The sequence below is a fragment of the Pararge aegeria genome, chromosome 22, assembly GCF_905163445.1.
Source record: "Pararge aegeria chromosome 22, ilParAegt1.1, whole genome shotgun sequence".
NCBI classification, from domain to species: Eukaryota; Metazoa; Arthropoda; class Insecta; order Lepidoptera; family Nymphalidae; genus Pararge; species Pararge aegeria.
In genome coordinates, this window is record NC_053201.1 from 9,469,301 (window position 1) to 9,484,336 (window position 15,036).

General features: G+C 35.4%; 1 non-coding gene across 1 annotated transcript; it reads right to left on the minus strand.

Moving 5' to 3' along the window:
* Positions 1–7,133: 7,133 nt before the first annotated feature.
* Positions 7,134–7,205, minus strand: Trnaa-cgc. The gene has a single exon. It is a non-coding gene; the product is annotated as a tRNA-Ala (tRNA).
* Positions 7,206–15,036: the final 7,831 nt, after the last annotated feature.

The window sequence follows — 15,036 nt, forward strand, 5'->3', positions numbered from 1 at the left end:
AATAATCGTTATCGTTAGGGTATGTCTAGGTACGAAGTTGTAGTTCTCATCCTCTATGAAAGTAACGGCCCGTTAATTGGCTCAGAATTTTGATATGAATGAATGACACTCTAATTATTAAACTAAGAGTATTACTGGTCCACTACAGGGCACGGGTCTTATCTCAGAATGAGAAGTGTATAGGCAGCTGTCCCCCACGCTGGCCAAGTGCGAAATGGCGGGCTTTACACGCATTAAAGAACACTATGGAGAACTCTCAGATATGCAGGCTTTCTCACGATGTTTTCCTTTACCGTTAGAGTAAATGATATTTAATAGCTTTAGACGCATATAACTTCAAAAGGTTTCAAAGCTGAAGGTTCGTGCTGAGGATAGAACTTGGTACTCTTGAAAGAGTGCAAAATCTATAACCACTAGGCTGTAACTACAGTATCATAAGTAGCATTATGAAATATTGGGTAAGATAAATATGTTGTATTACATTTAATATAATTATTTGTAAACTGAAAAATGAAATTAACAAGTTCATAAAACTAAGCAAGCTCCAAGTAATGACGTATAAAAATCGGAGTCCGCGGATTCCTAGGAGTTGGCGTCGTTCCAATTGACTCTGCGATATAGTTTAAACGCGTTTCGCCTCGCTCGCTGACAATACGGAAGCCTTCCTTTTCTTGTTTATTGACTGCAGCTATTGCTTTTGTAGATTTAAAAGGTATCTTAATAAACGAACAGTTATTTCATACTTCTTGGCAAAAACAGGCAAGGAACTGCTGTGATTTTACGTTACTATTTCCTTTACTTATAAAGCGGTGATTGTCCCATGAGTAGGATTCCGACTGTACTTCCGGGGGGTTTGGGTCCGAAGTAGATCCCAACTTTAATTTTTCTAAGTTATGTGCGTTTTAAGCAATTTAAATATCACTTGCTTGCTTGGTGACGTATAACATTGTGAAGAAACGACAGGGGAAATTTGGGAATTTATTATTTTTTAATTTTCTCTGGTCTGGTGGGAGGCTTCTGCCGTTAGTTAACACCCGACAAACGTGCCGTTAAGTGATTTCCCGTTCCGATACGATGTCGCGTAGAAACCGATTAGGGGTATATGTTTAATATAACTGCCATAGCAACTTGCGAGATTAGTGATTTCAAAGACACATAATGTATACTGACTTTATTCCATGGACTAATTAGGCGGTGGCTACAGTGGTGGGTATTTTGTTCCACTACACGTTAGCCCTTGATTTTTGCATCCTCAGGAGATTTTGACTTTACAATGAATAATTGTCATGGTAAAGTCAACATCTCCTGAGGATGCTCCAGTTTCGGAACGTAACGTTCGTAGAGGGTACATTGCCGAGGATCTGTTTCGTGTGGAGTAGGTATACGGTTAATTTTCATAATATATTATGGATTTCCGCAAAGTAACGCCTGCTTCTATCCAATATTTAAAAACGGTGAGCTTGACCGTGCAGGCTCGACTTAAAATAAAGTTAAAAAAACTAAATTAGCCCTTGACTGCAATATCACCGGATGATAAGTGACGATGCAGTGTAAGATGGTAACGTGCTAACCTGCTAGGGGTATGACAGTTTTATTAAACCCAACCCCTAATCGGTTTCGCGATATCGTTCCAGAACCCTTAATTTATTTTTTATTTTTACACCACTCTTTATTTGTACACCACTATAAAGTTAGGAAAAAAAAACAATAGAAATACAAAGACAGAAGTAGAATACAAAAGGCGGCCTTATCGCTTAGTAGCGATCTCTGCCAGGCAACCTTTGGATTAGGACAAGATGAGCGAGAGCGGACAGGTGGTGTAAAATTATTATAAACCTACATTCAAGTAGTTAAATACAAATACATAAACAAAATTGCACAAATAAGAAAAATATAATAAACTAGCTGTTGCCCGCGACTTCGTCTGCGTTTGATTTTGTTTTTAAAGTATTCAGTATCGCTAAGCCTTAAATGAGTATAGTAGTATATATATCTATATATATATAACACGTGACTGTCAATTAATTATAGACAAATAATTTGCAATAAAATAAAATTGCGACTATAATTAAAGATCTAAGCTATCCTATCTCTTAAGTTGGACCAGACTGCTCACGGTGTGCCCATTTAATTCAAAATCGGTTAAGTAGTTTAGGAGTCCATCGCGGACAAACATCGTGACAGGAGATTTATATATATTAAGATATAAAATAATAAACTAATATATACATAAATACTTGTGAACATATAGATAATAAAAATAAACATAATCAATTACTTTTTCGGGGGGGTGGTAACTAGCCACGGCTAATAAAGAATAAGTATCGAAAGAAAATACAAAATAAGCCCAGAGTAAGTTCTATTTAGTTTAACTTTCGCACGTTAAAACATTATAAAAACACTGTTGAGTATGCGCCAATTATGATGTAGGTAAGTAATGGATCATATTTAAAATACTAGCCTTTCTAGTTTTAATTAAGGCTTAAAAAATAAACTCACCGATGTAATAAAAACCTTGCCCGCTAATAACTATTACGTGTTGTAAATCTAACTTTAAGCTGACTTTAATTCATGCATAAATTCAAACCTTTTTTGCATTCGTAGCTGTACGATTACAAATATGTAGTGTAGTTTATGCGAAATACTTAGAAAAACTGTAAGCTACAGTAATTATTGTTTGCGTGTAGAAATGCTTAATTTTTAATTAAAACAGCGACATTTCAAGACTCTGTCGGATCTCGCTTCGGAGAAATTATACTGGCGTATAACAGTACTGGTATAGTTAATAGTAGAGGTAGACCGAAAGAAAGATGGGTTAACGAAATAATAAGAAAAGCCGGTGAATATTGGTTAATTAAAGCAAAGGACAGACTGTCGTGGGGAAAACTGGAGGAGGCCTTCACCCGTATAGGGGTCCATAGTGAAACTTGATTTTATTATTTATTACTACGAATTTAATATATATATATAGATATAATTTTTATGCATGCACATATTATAATGTATTAATAATTGATAAAAATGTATTATGGAAATAAAGAGGCTATAATAATAATAATACTGGAATACTATTCTGTAGGTGCCTCTTTTAATTGACGGCCGATTGACGCAGTTGGCAGCGACCCAGCTTTTTGTGTCCAAGGCCGTGGGTTCGATTCCCACAGCTGGAAATTTTTTGTGTAATGAACATGTGTGCTTTTCAGTGTCTGGGTGTTTATCTTTATATTATAAGTGTTTATGTATATTATAATGTATATTATTCCTAAAAATATTCATCAATCATCTTAGTACCCATAACACAAGCTACGCTTACTTTGGGGCTAGATGGCGATGTGTGTATTATGGTACCTAGTATATTTATTCATTTATTCTCATGTTATTTGTTATGACGGCCGACTGGCGCAGTGGGCAGCGACGCTGCTTTCTGAGTCCGAGCGTGGGTTGGATTCCCAAAACTGGAAAATGTTTGTTATTCAGTGTCTGGGTGTTTATCTGTATATTATAAGTATTTGTGTATATTATTCATAAAAATATTAATCAGCCATCTTAGGACCCATAACAGAAGCTACGCTTACTGTAAGGTTAGATGGCGTTGTGTGTGTTGGTCGTATTATTAACTGTAAACTGTAACGTTAATCAACATTAGATAGATTTTACCCACAGAATTAAGAATATACAGAACCCCATTATTGTATGCAGTGCATTGTTTCCAAAAAAGAGGGAAAACGCCCTCACGTCTCACATCTCACGTCGCTCACAATTTTATCCCATTTTCTCCATTTTATGGTTAACTTTTAGAACACTAGAGGTAAAATAATGCGGTTAACAGCTAAATTTAATGATTTGACCACTTGTCCGAGAAATACTACTAAAGGTTTTGATGAATCTCTATTACTCGTGTACACGGTTAAAATAACTAACAGGTACTAACCTGACCGAACCTAACCGAATGGGCCTCTATTAACTAAAACCACAAAGATTTTTTCTGTAGGTACTTAATATTATAAATAACTAAAAAATAGCTTTTTTAGTAATGCCATTCTTGTTGCATATGAGCGATATTATAGCATTGTAAAAATGCAAAACGTTCATGCTGTAAATAACTTCCACTAACGCCATGTATACTCATTGTACTTACTGAAAAACATTTCAATTGCAGAAAAAGTCCACAAGTAACTTAGTCCAGTTTAACAAGGCGGCTGCTCGAGATATAATTTCTAGAAAAAAAGTCAATATTTCTAGAGATATCTTCGTAAGATGCTCCTGTAACGAGGGTCGGCGATTAACGCGAAATTCTTGAATTCAAATCCTTGAAAGTTGACCCGGTGGATATTAAACAACTCGTGTTATGTATATAGATTTTAGGGTTGGAATATTCTTTACCATTATAAAAATAACCACTATAAAATAAAAAAAAATATTATGTGGAGGTGCTGGGATTTGAACCCAGGACTTTCAGCATGCGAAGCAGACACTCTACCACTGAGTTACTGAGAGATGCGTAAAACTAGTAACGTGTGTATACGGTATAATAGATACTGACTACCTATGTTTTATTTAACAATAATAATCTTTATTGAAAGGTATAAACCTAGTTATTAAAATATAAAGAGATACATTTAAATAACAAAAAAATAATAATAAGTAACGATATTTTTTTTTAATAAATTTTAATAGTGTTTTTTATTTTTTTAAGCATTATTAAGAATTTAAAAAAAAAAACAAAAAAGAATAAATGATAGTAACAATAAAAATATTGGAAACGCACGTCCGTCATTAAAATTACTCTTTCTAATAACAAGCGTCATAGTTTACACCCGTAAACTATGACGCTTGTTCTGTCTTCTTATCTATCTATCTTATACCTAACCTTTAATAAATCACTACAGTTTCTTTTCTATCCGCCTCATGATGCACCGAAAGCCAGTGCTTGAAAATCGAGCCGTCCAGACCTACTGCCAAAGTTCTTAGGATCTCACTATCGGAGGCTCGCAAACGACTCCAAAATGTTGCGATTCGCGATCTCATGATCGCAAAGAAATTCGGTACTCTGGCCCTAGCGAGAATTTTATGTGATCGCTACTTTATAAAACTACTGGCGCTGGTTTTAACCAGCATATTTCTCACCATGCCTCTATCCTGTAAAATTTTAAAATTTATATAATAATTTAAAGCGGTGATAGCCCAGTGGTTAGAAGTCATGCTTTATCATAGTAGTCGGTGAGCCGAGTTAGAATCCCAGCCGTGCCCTGTAGTGGGCCAGTCACGGGTTTATAATAACGATGACGATTCATCATCATCATATCAACCCATTACCGACCGACTACAAGGCACGGGTCTTCTCCCACAATGGGTTAAGCCCACCACGCTGGCCCAGTGCGGATTGGTGGACTCCACATAACTTAAAAAAGTTAAAAGTGCGAGCTGGGATTCGGACTCGGCCTCCGAAAGTTGAGTAGAAGTTCTGCCCACTGAGCTATCACCGCTTCACTGAATTTCATGATGGCGATCATAAAATCCTTTTTTTAAAGAACTTCAATTAAATAAAATTATATTAGTAGCAGTAGAGTTTTTTGTGACAGAGCTCGTTCAAGGCAGTATTACCGGGGCGTGGTTTCTGTGTAATTACAGTCATCTATGCCTCAGATTGAACAGAGGGTAACACTTTGCAGGATGTGTTTCTAACATGCCCTACGAAGTGTGCCCAGATTATAGGTGATGATTTGCCACTTATTTATTTATTTATTTATACACTTTATTTGTACACCACAAATAGGAAAAAAAACAATGGACACAACAAAAATAAACTTAAAAAGTAGGATACAAAGGGCGGCCTTATCGCTTAGTAGCGATCTCTTCCAGGCAACCTTAGGACTTACCGTCCGATGGGCTAGCTGCTTGGTCCATCAATTATTAATTTAAAAAAAATGCAAACTTTTTGTAATTACGCCGTATGTATGATTAGAAAAATGATTGTTTATGCAAAACACTTTGATTGCAGGAAAAGTCGGCAAGCAAGCTGTTTGCGTGCCAAAGCGCGTAATTATGATTAACTTGGCGGCACCTCGCGGCATCGCTTCTGAGAAACGAAGCGGATATTTCTAGAAAACTCGATGCGATTGTGTGAGAAATTAAAGGAAATCACAATAGAGCAGGGCTTCCTAACCTGGGCGCCATGGCCGTAGAAAGTACAGAGGTGCACCGCGAGGCTCCTTCTTCCTTCATTACTTAAAAAAAAATAACTTTTTAATTGTCTTTGTGCAGCGGTGTCACGGCATTTAAAATTGTGTTGAGATCACCAAACTCAGACATTCCATTGTTGGCTGTATTTCTCATTTCTATGTTAAAATTTATTATTTACTTACTATGGTTTCATTTCTTTTATAATCATCACATCAACCCATTACCGGCCCACTACAGAGTTAGGGTTTCCTCCCACAATGAGAAGGAGTTAAGGCCGTAGTCCACCACGCTGGCCCAGTGCGGATTGGTGGGCACACACCATTATCAGGCATGTTTTCCTTCACCGTTGATGCAAGTACCCTCTACGCACATTTCCGAAACCGGAAATTCCACTACACGTTAGCCCTTGACTTTAGCATCCTCAGGAGATGTTGACTTTACAATGACAAATATTCATTGTTAACTCAATGTAGTTGTGCTAGCGATTGACACGTGACAGCTACGCCATATTACTTATTGTGACGTCCATACAATACAATAGCCGATGTTTAATTGCTCAATTAATAATGTTTTCTTGTTTTCCGAGACACAGTCTCAACTAGTTCGGAAAACAGGTATAATTATTGTGTGTGTAAAATAAAACAAAATTTGTATACATTTTTGATTCTGTCTTGTTTTTCTTTCATGACAAATAAATCATTTTTTCATAAAAAAAATAATATGTATTTGCTTTATTGAATTCTTGGTAATTCTTAAGTAACTATATTTAAATCTTCCAAATAGATCAACCAATATATAGTATGTAAAATAACTAACCGGAAACTAATGTCTTAAAATATTATTGGTTTGTTTTATTTGAGCCGTTTAAAACTCACTACTACTTTTAATTCTTAAGTAAAGAAAAATAAAAAGTAAAATGATGTTTTCAAAAAATAAAATAGAAAGTAATTTGGAGGTGCTGGGATTTGAACCCAGGACTTTCAGCATGCGAAGCAGACACTCTACCACTGAGTTACACCCCCGATGCTTGAACGTTTCAAAAACTAGTACGGTCTAGAAACCAACTTATAAATGGATACCGTCTGATCATTTTTTTTAACTTTCACCCACCCATTGATTTAGTATGTTACTATCCCTTCCACCACGCTATCCACACAAATACCAAAGTTGAGTCCACTAATAAAATGAGTCTACCAAAGTCCTAAATTTTTAATCAATGTAATCCAACATTTTCGAATTTCTATCTGCAATTCGAATATATTGGATAACATTGATTAATAATTTAGGACTTTAGTAGACTCATTTTATTAGTTCTTCCTATTCAGTCTCTAATCTGGAGATTTTGGATTAGATCATATTTGATTATTTATGAAATGTACAATATAGATTAGTATATAATATCTCTAACTTCTGGGGTTATAGGGCGACAGTGCTATTACTAGGGGGGTTGCTATAATAACCACTGGATATAGATATACTAATATAATATACCGTGTGTAATATAACAGTACACTGCTAGACTAAATTTATCTACCAACGGGAGGGCTCTCCCATTATCACCAGTACCCAGTAGACGGGTTGGTGATCGGAGTATATGGTGGTAGTAGTAGCACAGAGGACGCTGCTGCCCGTTATATTCCCTTAGTCGTCTCGTACGAAATCCACGGGAAGAGAAGGGGTGGTGACAAATGTATTCTGATCTGCCACGGTAGGAGCAATTTGGGAACATAACTTCAGATGTGGTGTGATGTCACGGAGGAATCGATAAGGTTCTTATATAACTTAACTCGTTACTATCTTCTGGCTGCATTATCACTTAACAGCAGAAGATTGAATTCATAGCAAGGCACATGAGTTTGGGGGAATATTTTCTCCCGGGACGAGCTCTACATGCGCTGTACGAGGGGGGCACCGTTGCGTGCCGTGCGTTCTTAGACGATCCCGGAGCCTCCCAAAAATGTGCCGAGGATTGCCATCGAGGGGGTTTCAGTGGGTAAAAAACCCACATAACCCGATCTTCCCTGAGGTCCCGTGAACAAAAAAAAAAGAAGATTGAATCAAGGGCTTAATTGTAATAAAAAAAATTACTAAATATGTAAGCCCCTAAATCTAGCCATGATTATCATACTGTATTTTTATTGACTTACATGTAATGTTCCCTTTGTTACCTATGCTTAAATAACAATAGATATAGAGTGTAGAGACATAAGTTGTATAATATTGTATATAGATTAGAACCTTCTTCAAGGGTACTTAGACATCGGATCAAGATCTGTGGAGACTGTCATCACTCGATGCTAGGTCGAGCATGACATTTTAACGAGCAAAACACAACTATCACCGATCGCCTTAAAATTAGGGTGACAATGGTGCCAATAAATCTGATGTGTATATACACTAAAATATATATACCGGCTGTATACTGTATTGATTTTTAATGGTTAAAATATGATATTGGATATATTTAAACTTATTAGATTTTAGAGGAATGTGCAGCGTCCAAATAAACTCATGTGAGTTTCAGGATGCGAAGAATAATAATTTTAGTAGTTTGTGTAATAAAAAATAAATAAAATAAAAATAAATAAATATATGCATGTTTGAAAATAGTGCTGGCCTTGTTTATTAACTACACAGTGAATAGGATGGCACTACTTTTACAACCGTCGATTGAGTTCCATTTAGAGATTTCTGTACAACAGAATTTGACTCAAAAAATCCTAATCCTTAACTGACAGATGAGAAATTAGTACTAATTCATTATTTCCTATTTTAAAGAATACTTAATGTCGATTGTGTAATATTCTGCATTATTTAATAGAATATGACATGCCTTGAATATGAACTTTGTTGATTTTTTTTAGTAAAATCAAGTTTGACAACGATATTAAATTCTGAAAAAAAAGATCAGTCTTTTTAATCGTTAGGATTTGTTACACTAAACATTTTTGAATAAGTTAACTTATTCAGCTAGTTTTGTTTCTTATTTGAATTGAATAGTTGCACTGCTGTTGCTACATCAAAAATTAATAATGTAACTGACTGACTGACAGACGTGAAAGTAATAACTATCCTTTTACCACTGTTTATTATTGAATATTTCGGGTAAAACAGGTCAAGCCTAGTCCGGCTTAAGTCAGTGTTTGATCATGAATTTCGGATCAGTTGACATGCTACGTTTACAAGACCATAATAACGATAAATTTTCCGGTTTCATAACAGAAATGCAGTTAATAAACAAGAAAATATGCGCCTAAAAAAGTTTTGGATTAAAAATATAGGTACAGAAGGTGCGTGGTCAATTTAACTAGAGAAAACATGGTCATCCTACTGCGGATTAACAATCTCCGTATATTTGCACCCTTGGGCACTGAACAGGTTTTTGTTTGATAAGTCTAGTCGGATTTGTCATAACCCGCCTTCAAGCTGTTGACCAAAGGAGCTTGTTAGAACAACAGACAACCCTTGTGTTTATTTTATGTGTAAAACTTTGTACCACATTTTTTCTATTAGACTTACACACTGTTTCTGAAATCCTGGTCACTATGGATTAGCCTGGACCGACCGATTATTATTCTTTTATATCTCTACAAGTCTACAATCTCACCTGGTGGTAAGTGGTGATAAGATGGTAACGGGTTAACCTGTTATCGGAACAGCAGTTATATTTTTCGGAAATAGCTTAGAATTTCTTTCGGGAATGGAAGTTACGTGAATGCTTTCAAAAAAATCGTAAATAATTAAACGGGCTATAATTCAATCGCGTTTATTAAAAACCGCTAATGCAGGCTATTTTGCACGTTTAGTCTGTCTGTTTGTAGAAGGTTTTGAATCCGTTTTGATTTTCTTATACCAGTTCTGTGATTTTAGTTTCACAGCGATGTCAATAGAAGTATTATTTCTCAAAAGTTTTTCTTGTCAGTATAAATAGCTCTTTTAATTTCGTCTCAAAATTAATATTTGACACCCCGTTTTGTTGTTTATTTGGCCTTCTAACAATAGTCCGATAATTTGAAATGCATTTAAAAACAAAATTTAAAGTAAACCCTTTTGATGTTACGTAGTAAGTGAAAGAGAAACGCTAAGGAAAGTAGGAATTGGAGAGAGCTGGGGTAAGGGCCAGAGAAGACTTCTACCGCAAGTAACAAATAAAAAGCCATAACGCCAGCTATTAAAACATTAACATAATGAAACAAATATGTGATTAAGATTTGTTAAAATATGTATTAAGTTTGATTGTGTAATGTAGTAAGTAAATTTTAATAGGAATGGTAGTGAATAAATGGCTTTTTTATTTTATTTATTTAAATGCTTGTGATGCTTTCACTGCGAGATCGAATATGTAGGTCACTCAACTCAGTCAACGATTACAAAAGCTTATTTAAGGATTTGGTTATCTTACCTGATACATTTCTTAAATAAACTACTGTAACTGGTAACTACGCTTACTACTGTAAAATAATAACTGGTTAAAGCCAACTATTACGAAAGTCTTTTTGGAGTTTAGTTAATTACACGGTTTTTATTCAAAATGAAAACAAAATGTTTTCATTTAGTTTTCTAACCACTATAATAATTTACCAGTTTTGCAAGCTCTAGTTTTAGTGGCTCTTCTGACAGTTTTGTTTGTTTGTCCATAAATGCGGAGCGCTCTAGACCCAACTGTGCATAGTAACTAATCGCATTATTTAGTTATTTTTTCAAATTCCATCAATTTAGTGACTGCGTCAAGCAAGTAAACTCGTCAGCTCGTCAAATATCGGGCCGTGATCCGATTAATATTTTCCGGCTAGCCGGTTTGTGGTATCGTAATGAATAAACAAAGCCGCGTAAAACTCGGCCGTTTCCAAATTGAATTCATTTAAAGTAACAATATATGCAAATAAATATTGAAATATTATTTATTTTTATTCGATTATAAAACGCAAAAAAAAATGGACTGATGAAGTTAGTTACAAAAAAATATGAAATCCCCTCGTCTTAACTTCATGTACTTTGGTAGGTTTCCTGTTAGAGATCGCTTTTAAGCGTTAAGGAAGCCTATTGTACCTTTCCTTGTTTATTTTAATTGTGTTTTTTTTTCAAGGCTTTGTATTTGGTGTACAATAAAGTGTATTTGATTTGATTGAAAATTGAGAGGTGTAAGGCGTAGTGGCGTATTATTTTTCGCGTGCGGTCGGCGATGTCTTTGACCCGTTACCATAGCGACCATATGCGCCGCCCGCGCCGGCCCGACTAGCTCCTTACCCGACCGGTATATCCCTACTTCCCTACTAATATTATGACAATGTGAGTTTGCTACGCTTTCACGCAAAAACTACTTAACCGATCCTCATGAAACTTTGAACACATATTCTTGGAAGTGTTCGAAGTAATATAGGATACTTTTCATCCCGACATTAAGCTCGGTTCCTTTGTGAGAGGGGATGAGTGTTTGACGACTTCACACCATAACTCTGACAAATTATAACCGATTTAAATAATTATCTTTGTACTATAGAGGTTATAATATGTGTTTAATTTTGCCCAAACTGTGGTAGGAAGCTGATATTAAACTTCACTCGGGTGAAAAATGAAGCGAGACACAGCCGGGCTAATATTTACTCGTCCTCGTTTACTTCTGAAATCAATTAAATAAAAAAAATATAATAAGACAATACACACATCGCCATCTAGAACCAAAGTAGGTATTAGCTTGTGTTATGGGACTAAGATAACTGATGAATATTTTTATGAATAATATACATAGATAATTATAATATAGATATAAACACCCAGACACTGAAAAACATTCATGTTCATCACACAAACATTTTTCAGTAGTGGGAATCGAACCCATGGCCTTGGGCTCAGAAAGCAGGGTCGCTGCAAACTGCGCCAATCGGCCGTCAAAGAGACGTCACCTTTATGGATTATAATTTGCATTTATGATTGACTGATTATTAACTTTGGGCGTTTAGATAATAAAAGTATTACAGTGTATTTTATATTTCCCGTTGATTTTAATGACGAAGACTTTTTACACGATAAAGGCCTTGTACGCCGGAAATGGCCCACATTATCATCGGATTATAGAACGAAATCCTTTAATTAAAAGTTTAGTCTGCAGTTTAAATGAACGCTGTGATCCAAGTCTCCGGATTATAATCGGTAAATGATCTTTTCGAAACGGACCCATCACTCAAGACTAGTTTCTGTTCTTATTCCCAATAACAAGACTTACAAAGTCTGAATTTTATTTATTTATTTAAGATAGCTGATGAATATTACTTATAATATACATATAAACACCCAGACAATGAAAAACGTTCATGATCATCACACGAAAATTTTCCAGTTGTGGGAATCGAACCCACGGCCTTTGACTAAGAAAGCGACCTGCGCTGCCCACTGCGCCAATCGGCCGTCAAAGCACCCGTTACACAAGTTATTCTAATATATTCTGTTCTTCTATTATATTAGTTGGTTATAGGCTACGGATGATGACTAATTTATAGTGATATTTAGTCCAAGTGTAGGTAAAAAAACAATATTGGAATGCAAAATAATTGCATACTGAAATCGAATTCGGCCATGTTACGATCTTAAAGTAGTGTTTTTCTAATATAATTGACGTTTAATCTCTAAATACTCTAATTAAAAAAATTATACCGCTTAAGCGATGGTAGTAAACCCCTCAGGCACTAAAACTTAAGGCACAGACGGACAGCGTTAGTGTTGTCCCTGGGGTAAAGAGATGAAATTTTATGTCCACCGAGCATAATGCGGTCGTTAAAGTTGCAAAATATTTAATGAAATGATAAAAAGTGTGATGTGCGAAGTTTTTAACGACAGCACGCTGAAAGTTAGCCGAATTGTTTTTTATGGAGTATAAATTTCAAGTTCTGGTGTTAAGAAACATTCACAAATTGAAAAATGAATGAACACATTTTAATAATTGTTTAAAATGTAGGTACATACTGAAAGAAAGGGGCCTCCCCCATTCTTTTCAAGCAGTAGGTTGATATATACAAAATAATATGTATATTACAACGTGTAAATGAACACCGAAATATTACTTCAAAGGCCTTAGAGGTACATTATTGACTGTCTCTGAGACTTATCTGTGAACCGAAACGCTTTTGAGTAAAAAAATTTTTGAGTAAACCGCTGCCATAATTTTTGTTGGACGAAATCAGATACAGCTAAATTAAGTTACAAATTTAATTACATCACATGTTAAATTAAAATCAAGTGAGTGAGGTACGCGCCAAGCAGCGTAGGTACTATGCACGTATCGGTCTTTTATCTAGAATAGGGTTGTCATAATTAAACACTTGGCTAATTAAAAAAAAAATGTGCTTCTTTTGATTTAATTTTCTTACAGGGTCTTACTTATGAAATATAGGTATATGCATCCTACAAGATTATTTCGTAATTCAGTTACATATCTATATATATATATATATACATATATAGATATATCTACGGGCACTTAGTGGCTCCATCGTACCGTATGAGTAGTAATTTGTTGATCTTCTACATGAATTAGGTACTGTAAAAATGTTGATGTTGAAAAGATCAACTGCTGAGTTTCTTGCCGGCTTCTTCTCGGGGAAAACTGCCTTCCGAACCGGTGGTAGTGTCACCACAAACAGTCATACTTTAATGAATTAATTTTAAATTTGAATTTTTCATTCGAATTATGAGTTTGAATTCTTTTTTATCTGTGTAACAGTTTCGATAACATTTATCTTAATAAAACAGCTCACTCCGTAGCCCCAGATCCAAAGTGGCGGATCCATTAGTGCAGACGTTGTTGATAATTTGCATTCAGCAACGATACAATCGTCTGCGAGCTGGCAGCGACCTGTTACAAGCACTGCGTACATCTCGCCTAATTTCAAAACACGATTTGCATTATAATCCAGCATTTGCATATCCTTTGATCATCACATAGTATAAAGTGAAGTCTGTTTGTAACGGTAGTTAATATAACTAGATATATATAACTACGTAGAAATGAATGATTTTCAATACTTTGTACGGGAGCTATGGTGATACGCTCGAAAAATTCAAAATTCATTTATTTCAAGTAGGCCTAATATAAGCACTTTTGAAACGTCAACTCTGTCTGTTTGTAGTGACTCTACCACCGGTTCGAAGGCAGATTCTACCGAGAAGAAGCCGGCAAGAAACTCAGCAGAAAGACCGTAACAATACGAAGATCTTCCTCCGAGCGGGTGATCGTGCTCGGGGACCGAAGTCCGAACATTCATTTTTGGAAGTTGTATATGTAGGCATTCTTCGTGAACATCGCGATGCAGGATTTTTGTAGCGCCATCTAGTTCTGTAATGTGGAGACCGCTACAACTTTAACTTTATACCAACGTAATTGAAAAAAAAAGCTGTAATTGCCTAGTGGGTAATACCTCGGATTCTCTTTGGGAAAAATAGTTTGACCTCCGTTTGCGTTTTTGTTGGTTTCTTTTTATATTTACAATTTAAATTAAATCAAGAAATAACACACGAAAACATGTGAGCCGTCACGGGACGCCTGGCAGATGTGAAATATCGAAATTGTTTTCTGTAAGTTATTGCAGATATTGCATAATGAAAAGATAAAGCATTACAAATTTGTTCCACAAATTAAAAAAAAATACAACCAAATGGGTAACCACTTCTTTTTGTAAGTCGGTTAATAATGATTGTTTTATTACAAAATTAATATTCATTTTTATAGTTACATACGAAATACAAAAATTAAATCATATAGCGTGGCGCGCAATGCGTCGCCACGGCCTGTGTTGCCACGCCAAAAATCAGGTTTACCCTCCGCCTATAGATGTTTCACATCAAAAACATACAATAATC